The sequence below is a fragment of the Oncorhynchus keta genome, chromosome 28 (assembly GCF_023373465.1).
Source record: "Oncorhynchus keta strain PuntledgeMale-10-30-2019 chromosome 28, Oket_V2, whole genome shotgun sequence".
Lineage (NCBI taxonomy): Eukaryota > Metazoa > Chordata > Actinopteri > Salmoniformes > Salmonidae > Oncorhynchus > Oncorhynchus keta.
The window spans coordinates 67,739,306-67,754,233 of NC_068448.1; positions in this window are offsets into that span (position 1 = coordinate 67,739,306).

The window sequence follows — 14,928 nt, forward strand, 5'->3', positions numbered from 1 at the left end:
TCTTCTGGCTGTGCCGGGTGGAAATTATAACAGAACAAGGAGGATGATTTGAAAATGAAATGGAGACAATGTAGCTACAAGATAATAAACAATTGGAGATGACGAGTGAATGTAAACGATGTCAGCAATTTCCTTCAATACCAAATGAATAAAAAAATAATAATAAACAGTGCATTGCCATATTTCACTACTAAGGCCTTCAGTAAAAGCATCTGCGGAAGCCACAGCAGTGATTTAATCAACAGTAGCAGCAGTGATTTAATCAACAGTAGCAGCAGTGATTTAATCAACAGTAGCAGCAGTGATTTAATCAACAGTAGCAGCAGTGATGTAATCAACAGTAGCAGCAGTGATTTAATCAACAGTAGCAGCAGTGATTTAATCAGCAGTAGCAGCTGTAGTGATTTAATCAACAGTAGCAGCAGTGATTTCATCAACAGTAGCAGCAGTGATTTAATCAGCAGTAGCAGCAGCAGTGGTTTAATAAACAGTAGCAGCAGCAGTGATTTAATCAACAGTAGCAGTAGCAGTGATTTAATCAACAGTAGCAGCAGCAGTGATTTAATCAACAATAGCAGCAGCAGTGATTTAATCAACGATAGCAGCAGCAGTGATTTAATCAACAGTAGCAGTAGCAGTGATTTAATCAGCAGTAGCAGCAGCAGATATTTAATCAACAATAGCAGCAGCAGTGATTCATCAACAGTAGCAGTAGCAGTGATGTAATCAGCAGTAGCAGCAGCAGTGATTTAATCAACAGTAGCAACAGTGATTTAATCAGCAGTAGCAGCAGCAGTGATTTAATCAACAGTAGCAGCAGTAATTTAATCAGCAGTAGCAGTGATTTAATCAACAGTAGCAGCAGTGATTTAATCAGCAGTAGTAGCAGCAGATATTTAATCAACAATAGCAGCAGCAGTGATTAATCAACAGCAGTGATTTAATCAACAGTAGCAGCAGCAGTGATTTAATCAACAGTAGCAGCAGCAGTGATTTAATCAGCAGCAGCAGTGATTTAATCAATAGTAGCAGCAGTGATTTAATCAACAGTAGCAGTAGCAGTGATTTAATCAACAGTAGCAGCAGCAGTGATTTAATCAACAGTAGCAGTAGCAGTGATTTAATCAACAGTAGCAGTAGCAGTGATTTAATCAACAGTAGCAGTAGCAGTGATTTAATCAGCAGTAGCAGCAGCAGTGATTTAATCAGCAGTAGCAGCAGCAGTGATTTAATCAACAGTAGCAGTAGCAGTGATTTAATCAACAGTAGTAGTAGCAGTGATTTAATCAACAGTAGCAGTAGCAGTGATTTAATCAGCAGTAGCAGCAGCAGAGATTTAATCAACAATAGCAGCAGCAGTGATTAATCAACAGTAGCAGTAGCAGTGATGTAATCAGCAGTAGCAGCAGCAGTGATTTTATCAACAGTAGCAGCAGCAGTGATTTAATCAACAATAGCAGTAGCAGTGACTTAATCAGCAGTAGCAGCAGCAGTGATTTAATCAACAGTAGCAGCAGCAGTGATTTAATCAACAATAGCAGTAGCAGTGACTTAATCAGCAGTAGCAGCAGCAGTGATTTAATCAACAATAGCAGCAGCAGTGATTTAATCAGCAGTAGCAGTAGCAGTGATTTAATCAGCAGTAGCAGCAGCAGTGATTTAATCAACAGTAGCAGCAGCAGTGATTTAATCAGAAGTAGCAGCAGCAGTGATTTAATCAACAATAGCAGCAGGGATTTAATCAACAGTAGCAACAGCAGTGATTTAATCAATAGCGGCAGTGGTTTAATCAACAGTAGCAGCAGCAGTGATTTAATCAACAGTAGCAGCAGCAGTGATTTAATCAACAGTAGCAGCAGCAGTGATTTAATCAACAGTAGCAGCAGCAGTGATTTAATCAACAGTAGCAGCAGCAGTGATTTAATCAACAGTAGCAGTAGCAGTGATTTAATCAGCAGTAGCAGCAGCAGTGATTTAATAAACAGTAGCAGCATCAGTGATTTAATCAACAGTAGCAGCAGTGATTTAATCAGCAGTAGCAGCAGCAGTGATTTAATCAACAATAGCAGCAGCAGTGATTAATCAACAGTAGCAGTAGCAGTGATGTAATCAGCAGTAGCAGCAGTGATTTAATCAACAGTAGCAGCAGCAGTGATTTAATCAACAGTAGCAGTAGCAGTGATTTAATCAGCAGTAGCAGCAGCAGTGATTTAATCAACAGTAGCAGCAGCAGTGATTTAATCAGAAGTAGCAGCAGCAGTGATTTAATCAACAATAGCAGCATGGATTTAATCAACAGTAGCAACAGCAGTGATTTAATCAATAGCGGCAGTGGTTTAATCAACAGTAGCAGCAGCAGTGATTTAATCAGCAGTAGCAGCAGCATTGATTTAATCAACAGTAGCAGTAGCAGTGATTTAATCAGCAGTAGCAGCAGCAGTGATTTAATAAACAGTAGCAGCATTCAGTGATTTAATCAACAGTAGCAGCAGTGATTTAATCAGCAGTAGCAGCAGCAGTAATTTAATCAACAATAGCAGCAGCAGTGATTAATCAACAGTAGCAGCAGTGATTTAATCAACAGTAGCAGCAGCAGAGATTTAATCAACAATAGCAGCAGCAGTGATTTAATCAACAATAGCAGCAGCAGAGATTTAATCAACAATAGCAGCAGCAGTGATTTTACAGTAGCAGTAGCAGTGATTTAATCAGCAGTAGCAGCAGCAGTGATTTAATCAACAGTAGCAGCAGCAGTGATTTTAATCAACAGTGATTTAATCAGCAGTAGCAGCAGTGATTTTAATCAAGCAATAGCAGCAGCAGTGATTTAATCAACAGTAGCAGCAGCAGTGATTTAATCAACAATAGCAGCAGCAGTGATTTAATCAACAGTAGCAGCAGCAGTGATTTAATCAGCAGTAGCAGCAGCAGTGATTTAATCAACAATAGCAGCAGCAGAGATTTAATCAACAATAGCAGCAGCAGTGATTTAATCAACAATAGCAGCAGCAGTGATTTAATCAACAATAGCAGCAGCAGTGATTTAATCAACAGTAGCAGTAGCAGTGATTTAATCAACAGTAGCAGTAGCAGTGATTTAATCAGCAGTAGCAGCAGCAGTGATTTAATCAACAGTAGCAGTAGCAGTGATTTAATCAACAATAGCAGTAGCAGTGATTTAATCAGCAGTAGCAGCAGCAGTGATTTAATCAACAGTAGCAGTAGCAGTGATTTAATCAGCAGTAGCAGCAGCAGATATTTAATCAACAATAGCAGCAGCAGTGATTTAATCAGCAGTAGCAGCAGCAGGGATTTAATCAACAGTAGCAACAGCAGTGATTTAATCAATAGCGGCAGTGAATTAATCAACAGTAGCAGCAGCAGTGATGTAATCAGCAGTAGCAGAAGCAGTGATTTCCTTACATCCCAAACCTGTCATATGCAGTTTAAATGCAAACAACTCTGTCCCTCCACAAGCACACAATCCCCAGCTCTGCTCTCAAGCTACGTACACTGGGGGCCACACATCCTGGGGCCTAGGAGGTGCACACGTATCCCCAGCCCCTCGCCCCTCCCTCTCAAATCAGGTCTTTACCATGCCTAGACCACCCTCCCCCTACCAGTGTGACACACATACACACACACCCCACTGCCTTCCTGCCTGCCTGAACCATCAGAGAGCCACTGCTTGTGTCCATGTGTATTGTGTCAGATAATTCTGCAGCAGCAAATCAATAATACAACAGTACATTTTATTTAAATAAACATTAGCGGCCTACTTAATTAATGAAACCTCGTCTGCAATTTGTCAGTGTCAGGAGCACAACTCCTTGATGTTGGTATGAATATTCCTTTTTAGACAATGAGCCTCTCTGACACTATTAGTGCTCATTGTATCGCTAGCTCCGTTTTCTCCCCCTCGCTGTATGAATCTGTGCAGGGCTTATCGAGTGCAGCCTGTACAGCATAACCAGATTAATATAAGTTACCGTGTGGCCGAGGTCAATGAGGGCTGGTAAAATGAATGTGGAGGAAACACAGTGAATAATAGTGAAGGGAATATCTAATGAGTTATGCGCCATAAAAGCCACCTGATCAAATGTTTGGGCAACTTCAAAGAACATACATCTAAACACTACATGACATTAACATCAAATCAATATCGGGACAGTCTACGCCCATAAGCCATAATGCAGTAGCGTTAATAACCAAGAGGGTTATTAACACAAAGATAAATAATCACGACAAGTGTAAAACAGCATTGTACATGGTAATGTTAGATGACATTCTGGAGCCTGACCTGTCCTTGCCTGTTTACCAGTGTACTTCTGGCCTACATTCTATGATTCATCCATTTTTCAGTGGCTATATGTGACTTTCGCTACGACGCTGCAGTACAGCTAAAGTCGAACCACAGTTCATTCCTCATACAGTCTCTATGGAGACAGAGCAGAGTTGGCTCCTGACAGTTTATCATGTCACGTTATGGGAATGTGTGTTGCTCTGCCTTCAGAGAGATGTGCATGTACTCACACACACGCACGCACGCACGCACGCACGCACGCACGCACGCACACACACACACACACACACACACACACACACACACACACACACACACATCAAACAGAAATAAGCATTTTTTTGTGAGACTCAGTAACTGCAAGTGTCACAGTGATATTGTTGATGCATGATGTCAACACCTGCCAAGGTGACGTATGATCACCTGCCACATCAGATCAGCCTGTGTTCCAACAGGACCAGGCTGCACCACAGATAGTTAACACCATCCACATCCCTGTATCTGGGACACCTGAACTAGGCCAGTCTGATCCACTCCTGCTGCACATCCCCCTAAGCCTGGGAGACCCGAGAGAGGGAGAGAGGGGGAGAGATAACGAGGGAACGGGAGAGAGGAGGGAGGAAGCGGGGGATACAGCAGCACAGCATAGCAGCCTTAAGTGTGCTATCATAGGCGTCTCTTGTGCCTGCCTGCTTTATTTGTGGTAGTCAGGTTAATGAGTCCACCAGCCCACTTCATGTTGAGATGCCTGTCACAAAGAGTTTCCTCATTAGAGCTAGCCTGGCACGCCGCTCCCAGACAAAGGCACATTCACTACCAGCTGAATGCCTCCACTGCTCCTCAATACTGCCAGCCTGGAGGGCCCTGGCCATGCCATACCCCCCTGCACACGTCCTGCTGGCGCCTGGCCAGGACAGAGTCACCCTCCAACCCACCATGGCCTGGCTCTGGTTCTGCTTACCTACCTGTCTGGCAAGTAGCCTAGTGGTTAAGAGCGTTGGGCCATTAACCGAAGGTTTTCTGGTTTGAATCCCGAGCCGATTCTGTGACAATAAAACGTTGATGTGCCCTTAAGCAAGGCACTTAATCCTAATTGCTTTGGTACGTTGCTCTGGATAAGAGTATCTTTCAAATGACTAAAATGGATGGCTGGTGGTGTGTATTAAGGAAAAGGAAGACACTGTAGGTTGTTAGGTTTAGAGAAATCTGAGCAAACTCTGTTACAGATATCATTGGTAATACTGTAGTATATTTGACTATATTATTATCTCATTATATGCACCATATACTGAACACCTTACCAATACACACACCATGTACTAGTCCAGTGTATAGGTGTCAGGGTTAGGGTGAATTCTATTTCAATTCCAGTTCATTCCGAAACTTTTTTTGTAAGTCGCTCTGGATAAGAGCGTCTGCTAAATGACTTAAATGTAATGTAAATGAAACTAAACAAGTTTAACAAGAACAAAATGTTCTTCATTGAAAAGTATTGAAGATAATTGGAATTTCTGTGTACTTCCTGAATTGACTAGAATGGACTCCAACCCTGGCAGGTGTTACCAGGCCCGGCCAAGGCCGCATTAATGACATGGTAGGGGTTACCAGGCCTGGCCGCCTATAAGGACCTGCTAGGTGTTACCAAGCCCAGCCCCTTATAAGGACCTGCTAAGTGTTACCAAGCCCAGCCTCCTATAAGGACCTGCTAGGTGTTACCAAGCCCAGCCCCCTATAAGGACCTGCTAGGTGTTACCAAGCCCAGCCCCCTATAAGGACCTGCTAAGTGTTGCCAAGCCCAGCCCAGGCCCCTATAAGGACCTGCTAAGTGTTACCAAGCCCAGCCCCTATAAGGACCTGCTAGGTGTTACCAAGCCCAGCCCCTTATAAGGACCTGCTAAGTGTTACCAAGCCCAGCCTCCTATAAGGACCTGCTAGGTGTTACCAAGCCCAGCCCCCTATAAGGACCTGCTAGGTGTTACCAAGCCCAGCCCCCTATAAGGACCTGCTAAGTGTTGCCAAGCCCAGCCCAGGCCCCTATAAGGACCTGCTAAGTGTTACCAAGCCCAGCCCCCTATAAGGACCTGCTAGGTGTTACCAAGCCCAGCCCCCTATAAGGACCTGCTAAGTGTTACCAAGCCCAGCCCCCTATAAGGACCTGCTAGGTGTTACCAAGCCCAGCCCCCTATAAGGACCTGCTAGGTGTTACCAAGCCCAGCCCCCTATAAGTACCTGCTAGGTGTTACCAAGCCCAGCCCCCTATAAGGACCTGCTAGGTGTTACCAAGTCCAGCCCCCTATAAGGACCTGCTAAGTGTTACCAAGCCCAGCCCCCTATAAGGACCTGCTAGGTGTTACCAAGCCCAGCCCAGGCCCCTATAAGGACCTGCTAAGTGTTACCAAGCCCAGCCCAGCCCCCTATAAGGACCTGCTAGGTGTTACCAAGCCCAGCCCAGCCCCCTATAAGGACCTGCTAGGTGTTACCAAGCCCAGCCCCCTATAAGGACCTGCTAAGTGTTACCAAGCCCAGCCCCCTATAAGGACCTGCTAGGTGTTACCAAGCCCAGCCCCTTATAAGGACCTGCTAAGTGTTACCAAGCCCAGCCTCCTATAAGGACCTGCTAGGTGTTACCAAGCCCAGCCCCCTATAAGGACCTGCTAGGTGTTACCAAGCCCAGCCCCCTATAAGGACATGCTAAGTGTTGCCAAGCCCAGCCCAGGCCCCTATAAGGACCTGCTAAGTGTTACCAAGCCCAGCCCAGCCCCCTATAAGGACCTGCTAGGTGTTACCAAGCCCAGCCCAGCCCCCTATATGGACCTGCTAGGTGTTACCAAGCCCAGCCCCCTATAAGGACCTGCTAAGTGTTACCAAGCCCAGCCCCCTATAAGGACCTGCTAGGTGTTACCAAGCCCAGCCCAGGCCCCTATAAGGACCTGCTAAGTGTTACCAAGCCCAGGCCCCTATAAGGACCTGCTAGGTGTTACCAAGCCCAGCCCCCTATAAGGACCTGCTAGGTGTTACCAAGCCCAGCCCAGGCCCCTATAAGGACCTGCTAAGTGTTACCAAGCCCAGCCCCCTATAAGGACCTGCTAGGTGTTACCAAGCCCAGCCCAGGCCCCTATAAGGACCTGCTAAGTGTTACCAAGCCCAGCCCAGCCCCCTATAAGGACCTGCTAGGTGTTAGCCCAGCCCAGCCCAGGCCCCTATAAGGACCTGCTAAGTGTTACCAAGCCCAGGCCCCTATAAGGACCTGCTAGGTGTTACCAAGCCCAGCCCCCTATAAGGACCTGCTAGGTGTTACCAAGCCCAGCCCCCTATAAGGACCTGCTAAGTGTTACCAAGCCCAGCCCCCTATAAGGACCTGCTAGGTGTTACCAAGCCCAGCCCAGGCCCCTATAAGGACCTGCTAAGTGTTACCAAGCCCAGGCCCCTATAAGGACCTGCTAGGTGTTACCAAGCCCAGCCCCCTATAAGGACCTGCTAGGTGTTACCAAGCCCAGCCCAGGCCCCTATAAGGACCTGCTAAGTGTTACCAAGCCCAGCCCCCTATAAGGACCTGCTAGGTGTTACCAAGCCCAGCCCAGGCCCCTATAAGGACCTGCTAAGTGTTACCAAGCCCAGCCCAGCCCCCTATAAGGACCTGCTAGGTGTTACCAAGCCCAGCCCAGGCCCCTATAAGGACCTGCTAAGTGTTACCAAGCCCAGGCCCCTATAAGGACCTGCTAGGTGTTACCAAGCCCAGCCCCCTATAAGGACCTGCTAGGTGTTACCAAGCCCAGCCCAGGCCCCTATAAGGACCTGCTAGGTGTTACCAAGCCCAGCCCAGGCCCCTATAAGGACCTGCTAGGTGTTACCAAGCCCAGCACAGGCCCCTATAAGGACCTGCTAAGTGTTACCAAGCCCAGCCCCCTATAAGGACCTGCTAGGTGTTACCAAGCCCAGCCCAGGCCCCTATAAGGACCTGCTAAGTGTTACCAAGCCCAGCCCAGCCCCCTATAAGGACCTGCTAGGTGTTACCAAGCCCAGCCCAGGCCCCTATAAGGACCTGCTAAGTGTTACCAAGCCCAGGCCCCTATAAGGACCTGCTAGGTGTTACCAAGCCCAGCCCAGGCCCCTATAAGGACCTGCTAGGTGTTACCAAGCCCAGCCCAGGCCCCTATAAGGACCTGCTAAGTGTTACCAAGCCCAGGCCCCTATAAGGACCTGCTAGGTGTTACCAAGCCCAGGCCAGGCCGGTATAAGGACCATATATAACAGGCAGTAGGAGAAAGAAAAAAGCCCTGGCCCAGAGCCAAGGGAGCTGCATAGTGTACAGACTTTGAACTGTACTGAAATGTACTGTCACTGTACTGAACTGTAACTGTACTGAACTGTACTGTCACTGTACTGAACTGTACTGAAGTGAACTGAACTGCACTGTCACTGCCCTGAACTGTACTGAACTGTACTGTCACTGTACTGAATAGTACCATTATTGTACTGAACTGTTCTGAACTGTACTGAACTGTACTGAACTGTACTGTCACTGTACTGAATAGTACCATTATTGTACTGAACTGTACTGAACTGTACTGTCACTGTACTGAATAGTACCGTTATTGTACTGAACTGTTCTGAACTGTACTGAACTGTACTGAACTGTACTGTCACTGTACTGAATAGTACCGTTATCGTACTGAACTGTTCTGAACTGTACTGAACTGTACTGCCATTGTACTGAACTGTTCTGAATTGTACTGAACTGTACTGTCACTCTACTGAATTGTACTGTCACTGTACTGAATTCTACCGCCATTGTACTGAACTGTTCTGTACTGTACTGTCACTGTCACTGTATTGAACTTGGTCACTGATATTTGGTCACTTCTCCAAACAATCATTTTTATTTAATATTGATTAATTATTACAATAATGAGGCTGGTCGACCCCCCACCCTTCAGAGTTGGACCGAGTAACCTAACTTTAACACAAATGCAGAGTACTATATATAGCTGATACTAACAATGCTTAGTCATGATTGGTTCAACCCCCATTATGCTGATTGAGGCATCATAAGCCACTCTGGCTTCATCCTGTCATTATCTGAACGTGGGTTGTTGTCTTAAACCCATTTTGAGAATTCTCTCAACTTAAAAGTACATTTACAAGGTTTTAAAATACATTTCTTCCGTTTAGATCTTAATGAACATGACCCAGACCAGCATTATGATTCCACTATGTATAAGGCATCGCCTATGGACTCTATTGGCCAATAACATAAACCTGCTATAGTTCCTGAGCATTATCATTAAACATTTACATTTGGTAATGGATATAAATCACTTAGATTAGGATCAGTTTCAGTCTCAGGATCAGAGTTCACCCCTCCATTCACCAAGGCATGCTGAGAATAGTCTCAACACAGTACACAACTTCTATATCCATATCATAATTAGCATTACAACAATCAAAACAATCAATCCATAATACATTCATTGCGCCACTCATATAGTTATTATTAACATACTAAAACTTACTCAAATAAATCAGTCAGTTTTAAAAATCATTCAGTTTACAAACCATAATTCAAAACCCAATTAATTATCCTACCAAAAATGTAGAATGACATTGCTCTGTGATTCACATTGGTTCTATCACTCAAAATTAAAACCCTCAATTTAACATATATCAATACTGGCAGAATGTACATCCATATTAACATACAATATTTTCACCTTATAATTAACCCAATTACCACTCTCATCCGGTTTATAATTACAGATCAGTATCTCAATGCATTTTTAGCCTAAATCACCATAAATTCAGCAGTGTAGACCTCCCCATCAACCTGATACCCCAAATAACAATTTTAGACAAGTCTAAGTCAATTACGGGCACAGTTGACCAACCCCCTCCCTTCTCCGGCACGCAATCTTCTGGCATTTCTTCATTTTTCTTCTTCAGATAGCTTCACAGTTCAAAGTGGATGGCCCATGATAACATCCCAATTTCAATGTCTCACCTGAACCCCACCACAACTCCTATTATGTCTTGTCCATTTGCCAACCAGTATTCCAGCAACAGGAGAAAACTGGATGCTGTACACTGGTTGCTGGCTCCGACTCAGGTCTCTCGATAGAGGTGGTGCAGGATAGACCCATAGTGAACACCATTTCTTCAGCCAGTTAGAGGGGATTTTGAGGTCCACACCCTGTTCGGTCAAATGATCCCTTTCATGCATCTAGATACCATCTCCACCATAACCTCAAGAAGACAAATCAAAACAACCATTCAGTTCAGTTCATTTCTGATCCAGGAAATCAAGACAAGCATTGACTATATGACAAATTATTACTTCTACCAATATTCTTAATGCACATTTCTAAAACAAATGTTAAAGAAAATAACACGTTCTGTTGAAACAACTTTTCCCAAATGAGCTTAATTGAGGTTGACCTACCTCACACGATCAACCTCATAGGATCAGGAAATTGTCCCGATCATCCAGCAGATCCAATCTGGTGAGATTTATCCAACTGAAACAGAACAAACAATGCAACAATACACTCCTTCCTATACAGTGGGGCAAAAAAGTATTTAGTCAGCCACCAATTGTGCAAGTTATCCCACTTAAAAGATGAGAGGCCTGTAATGTTCATCATAGGTACACTTCAACTATAACAGACAAAATGAGAAGAAAAAATTCCAGAAAATCACATTGTAGAATTTTTAATGAATTTATTTGCAAATGATGGTGGAAAATAAGTATTTGGTCAATAACAAAAGTTTATCTCAATACTTTGTTATATACCCTTTGTTGGCAATGTAAGGGATTTCCTCCTCTTCTTCCAAAGAGGAGAGGCGAAAAGGATCAGAGGACCAATATGCGGCGTGGTAAGTGGTTCTTTTTAATACGTAAAGGTACACATGAACAACTGACTACAAAAACAAGAAATGTGAAAAACCCCAAACAGTCCTATCTGGTGCAGACACAGAACAGAGACAGGAACATCAGGACACTAAGGACAATCACCCACGAAACACTCAAAGAATATGGCTGCCTAAATATGGTTCCCAATCAGAGACAACGATAAACACCTGCCTCTGATTGAGAACCACTTCAAACAGCCATAGACTTAACTAGAACACCCCACAAAGCTACAATCCCAATACCAACACACCACATACAAAAACCCATGTCACACCCTGGCCTGACCAAATAGATGAAGATAAACACAAAATACTTCGACCAGGGCGTGACAGGCAATGACAGAGGTCAAACGTTTTCTGTAAGTCTTCACAAGGTTTTCACACACTGTTGCTGGCATTTTGGCCCATTCCTCCATGCAGATATCCTCTAGAGCAGTGATGTTTTGGGGCTGTTGCTGGGCAACACGGACTTTCAACTCCCTCCAAAGATTTTCTATGGGGTTGAGATATGGAGACTGTCTAGGCCACTCCAGGATCTTGAAATGCTTCTTACGAAGCCACTCCTTCATTGCCCGGGCGGTGTGTTTGGGATCATTGTCATGCTGAAAGACCCAGCCACGTTTCATCTTCAATGCCCTTGCTGATGGAAGGAGGTTTTCACTCAAAATCTCACGATACATGGCCCCATTCATTCTTTCCTTTACACGGATCAGTCGTCCTTCTCCCTTTGCAGAAAAACAGCCCCAAAGCATGATGTTTCCACCACCATGCTGCACAGTAGGTATGGTGTTCTTTGGATGCAACTCAGCATTCATTGTCCTCCAAACACGACGAGTTGAGTTTTTACCAAAAAGTAATATTTTGGTTTCATCTGACCATATGACATTCTCCCAATCTTCTTCTGGATCATCCAAATGCTCTCTAGCAAACTTCAGACGGGCCTGGACATGTACTGGCTTAAGCACGGGGACACGTCTGGCACTGGAGGATTTGAGTCCCTGGTGGCGTAGTGTGTTACTGATCATTCACTAGGTCCCCCCGTGTGGTTCTGGGATTTTTGCTCAACGTTCTTGTGATCATTTTGACCCCACGGGGTGAGATCTTGCGTGGAGCCCCAGATCGAGGGAGATTATCAGTGGTCTTGTATGTCTTCAATTTCCTAATAATTGCTCCCACAGTTGATTTCTTCAAAACCAAGCTGCTTACCTATTGCAGATTCAGTCTTCCCAGCCTGGTGCAGGTCTACAATTTTGTTTCTGGTGTCCTTTGACTGCTCTTTGGTCTTGGCCATAGTGGAGTTTGACTGTTTGAGGTTGTGGACAGATGTCTTTTATTACAAGTTCAAACAGGTGCTATTAATACAGGTAACGAGTGGAGGACAGAGGAGCCTCTTAACTTCTTGCGACTCCAAACCCATATCCGGGAGCATCATCATAGCCTCAAGCTCATTACCATAACGCAACGTTTCCTATTCATGAAAATCGCAAATGAAATGAAATGAATATATTGAAACACAAGCTTAGCCTTTTGTTAACAACACTGTCATCTCAGATTTTCAAAATATGCTTTTCAACCAAAGCTACACAAGCATTTGTGTAAGAGTATTGATAGCCTAGCATTCAGCAGGCAACATTTTCACAAAACCAAGAAAAGCATTCAAATAAAATCATTTACCTTTGAAGAACTTCGGATGTTTTCAATGACGAGACTCTCAGTTAGATGGTAAGTGTGTGTGACCCTTTAAGAGACTAACCCATACTCATAACCAGTCAGTTGTGTGGGCCCCTTTAAGATACTAACCCATACTCATAACCAGTCAGTTATGTGTGTCCCTTTAAGATACTAACCCATACTCATAACCAGTCAGTTGTGTGTGCCCCTTTAAGATACTAACCCATACTCATAACCAGTCAGTTGTGTGTGAGTGACCCTTTAAGATACTTACCCATACTCGTAACCAGTCAGTTGTGTGTGTCCCTTTAAGATACTAACCCATACTCATAACCAGTCAGTTGTGTGTGTCCCTTTAAGATACTAACCCATACTCATAACCAGTCAGTTGTGTGTGCCCCTTTAAGATACTAACCCATACTCATAACCAGTCAGTTGTGTGTGCCCCTTTAAGATACTAACCCATACTCATAACCAGTCAGTTGTGTGGGCCCCTTTAAGATACTAACCCCTACTCATAACCAGTCAGTTGTGTGTGTCCCTTTAAGATACTAACCCATACTCAGAACGAGTCAGTTGTGTGGGACCCTTTAAGATACTAACCCATACTCATAACCAGTCAGTTGTGTGGGCCCCTTTAAGATACTAACCCATACTCATAACCAGTCAGTTGTGTGTGTCCCTTTAAGATACTAACCCATACTCATAACCAGTCAGTTGTGTGTGAGTGACCCTTTAAGATACTAACCCATACTCATAACCAGTCAGTTGTGTGTGTCCCTTTAAGATACTAACCCATACTCATAACCAGTCAGTTGTGTGTGCCCCTTTAAGATACTAACCCATACTCATAACCAGTCAGTTGTGTGTGAGTGACCCTTTAAGATACTAACCCATACTCATAACCAGTCAGTTGTGTGTGTCCCTTTAAGATACTAACCCATACTCATAACCAGTCAGTTGTGTGTGCCCCTTTAAGATACTAACCCATACTCATAACCAGTCAGTTGTGTGTGCCCCTTTAAGATACTAACCCATACTCATAACCAGTCAGTTGTGTGGGCCCCTTTAAGATACTAACCCCTACTCATAACCAGTCAGTTGTGTGTGTCCCTTTAAGATACTAACCCATACTCAGAACGAGTCAGTTGTGTGGGACCCTTTAAGATACTAACCCATACTCATAACCAGTCAGTTGTGTGGGCCCCTTTAAGATACTAACCCATACTCATAACCAGTCAGTTGTGTGTGTCCCTTTAAGATACTAACCCATACTCATAACCAGTCAGTTGTGTGTGAGTGACCCTTTAAGATACTAACCCATACTCATAACCAGTCAGTTGTGTGTGTCCCTTTAAGATACTAACCCATACTCATAACCAGTCAGTTGTGTGTGCCCCTTTAAGATACTAACCCATACTCATAACCAGTCAGTTGTGTGTGTCCCTTTAAGATACTAACCCATACTCATAACCAGTCAGTTGTGTGTGAGTGACCCTTTAAGATACTAACCCATACTCATAACCAGTCAGTTGTGTGGGCCCCTTTAAGATACTAACCCATACTCATAACGAGTCAGTTGTGTGTGTCCCTTTAAGATACGAACCCATACTCATAACCAGTCAGATGTGTGGGCCCCTTTAAGATACTAACCCATACTCATAACCAGTCAGTTGTGTGGGCCCCTTTAAGATACTAACCCATACTCATAACCAGTCAGTTGTGTGTGAGTGACCCTTTAAAATACTAACCCATACTCATAACCAGTCAGTTGTGTGTGCCCCTTTAAGATACTAACCCATACTCATAACCAGTCAGTTGTGTGGGCCCCTTTAAGATACTAACCCATACTCATAACCAGTCAGTTGTGTGTGTCCCTTTAAGATACTAACCCATACTCATAACCAGTCAGTTGTGTGTGTCCCTTTAAAATACTAACCCATACTCATAACCAGTCAGTTGTGTGGGCCCCTTTAAGATACTAACCCATACTCATAACCAGTCAGTTGTGTGGGCCCCTTTAAGATACTAACCCATACTCATAACCA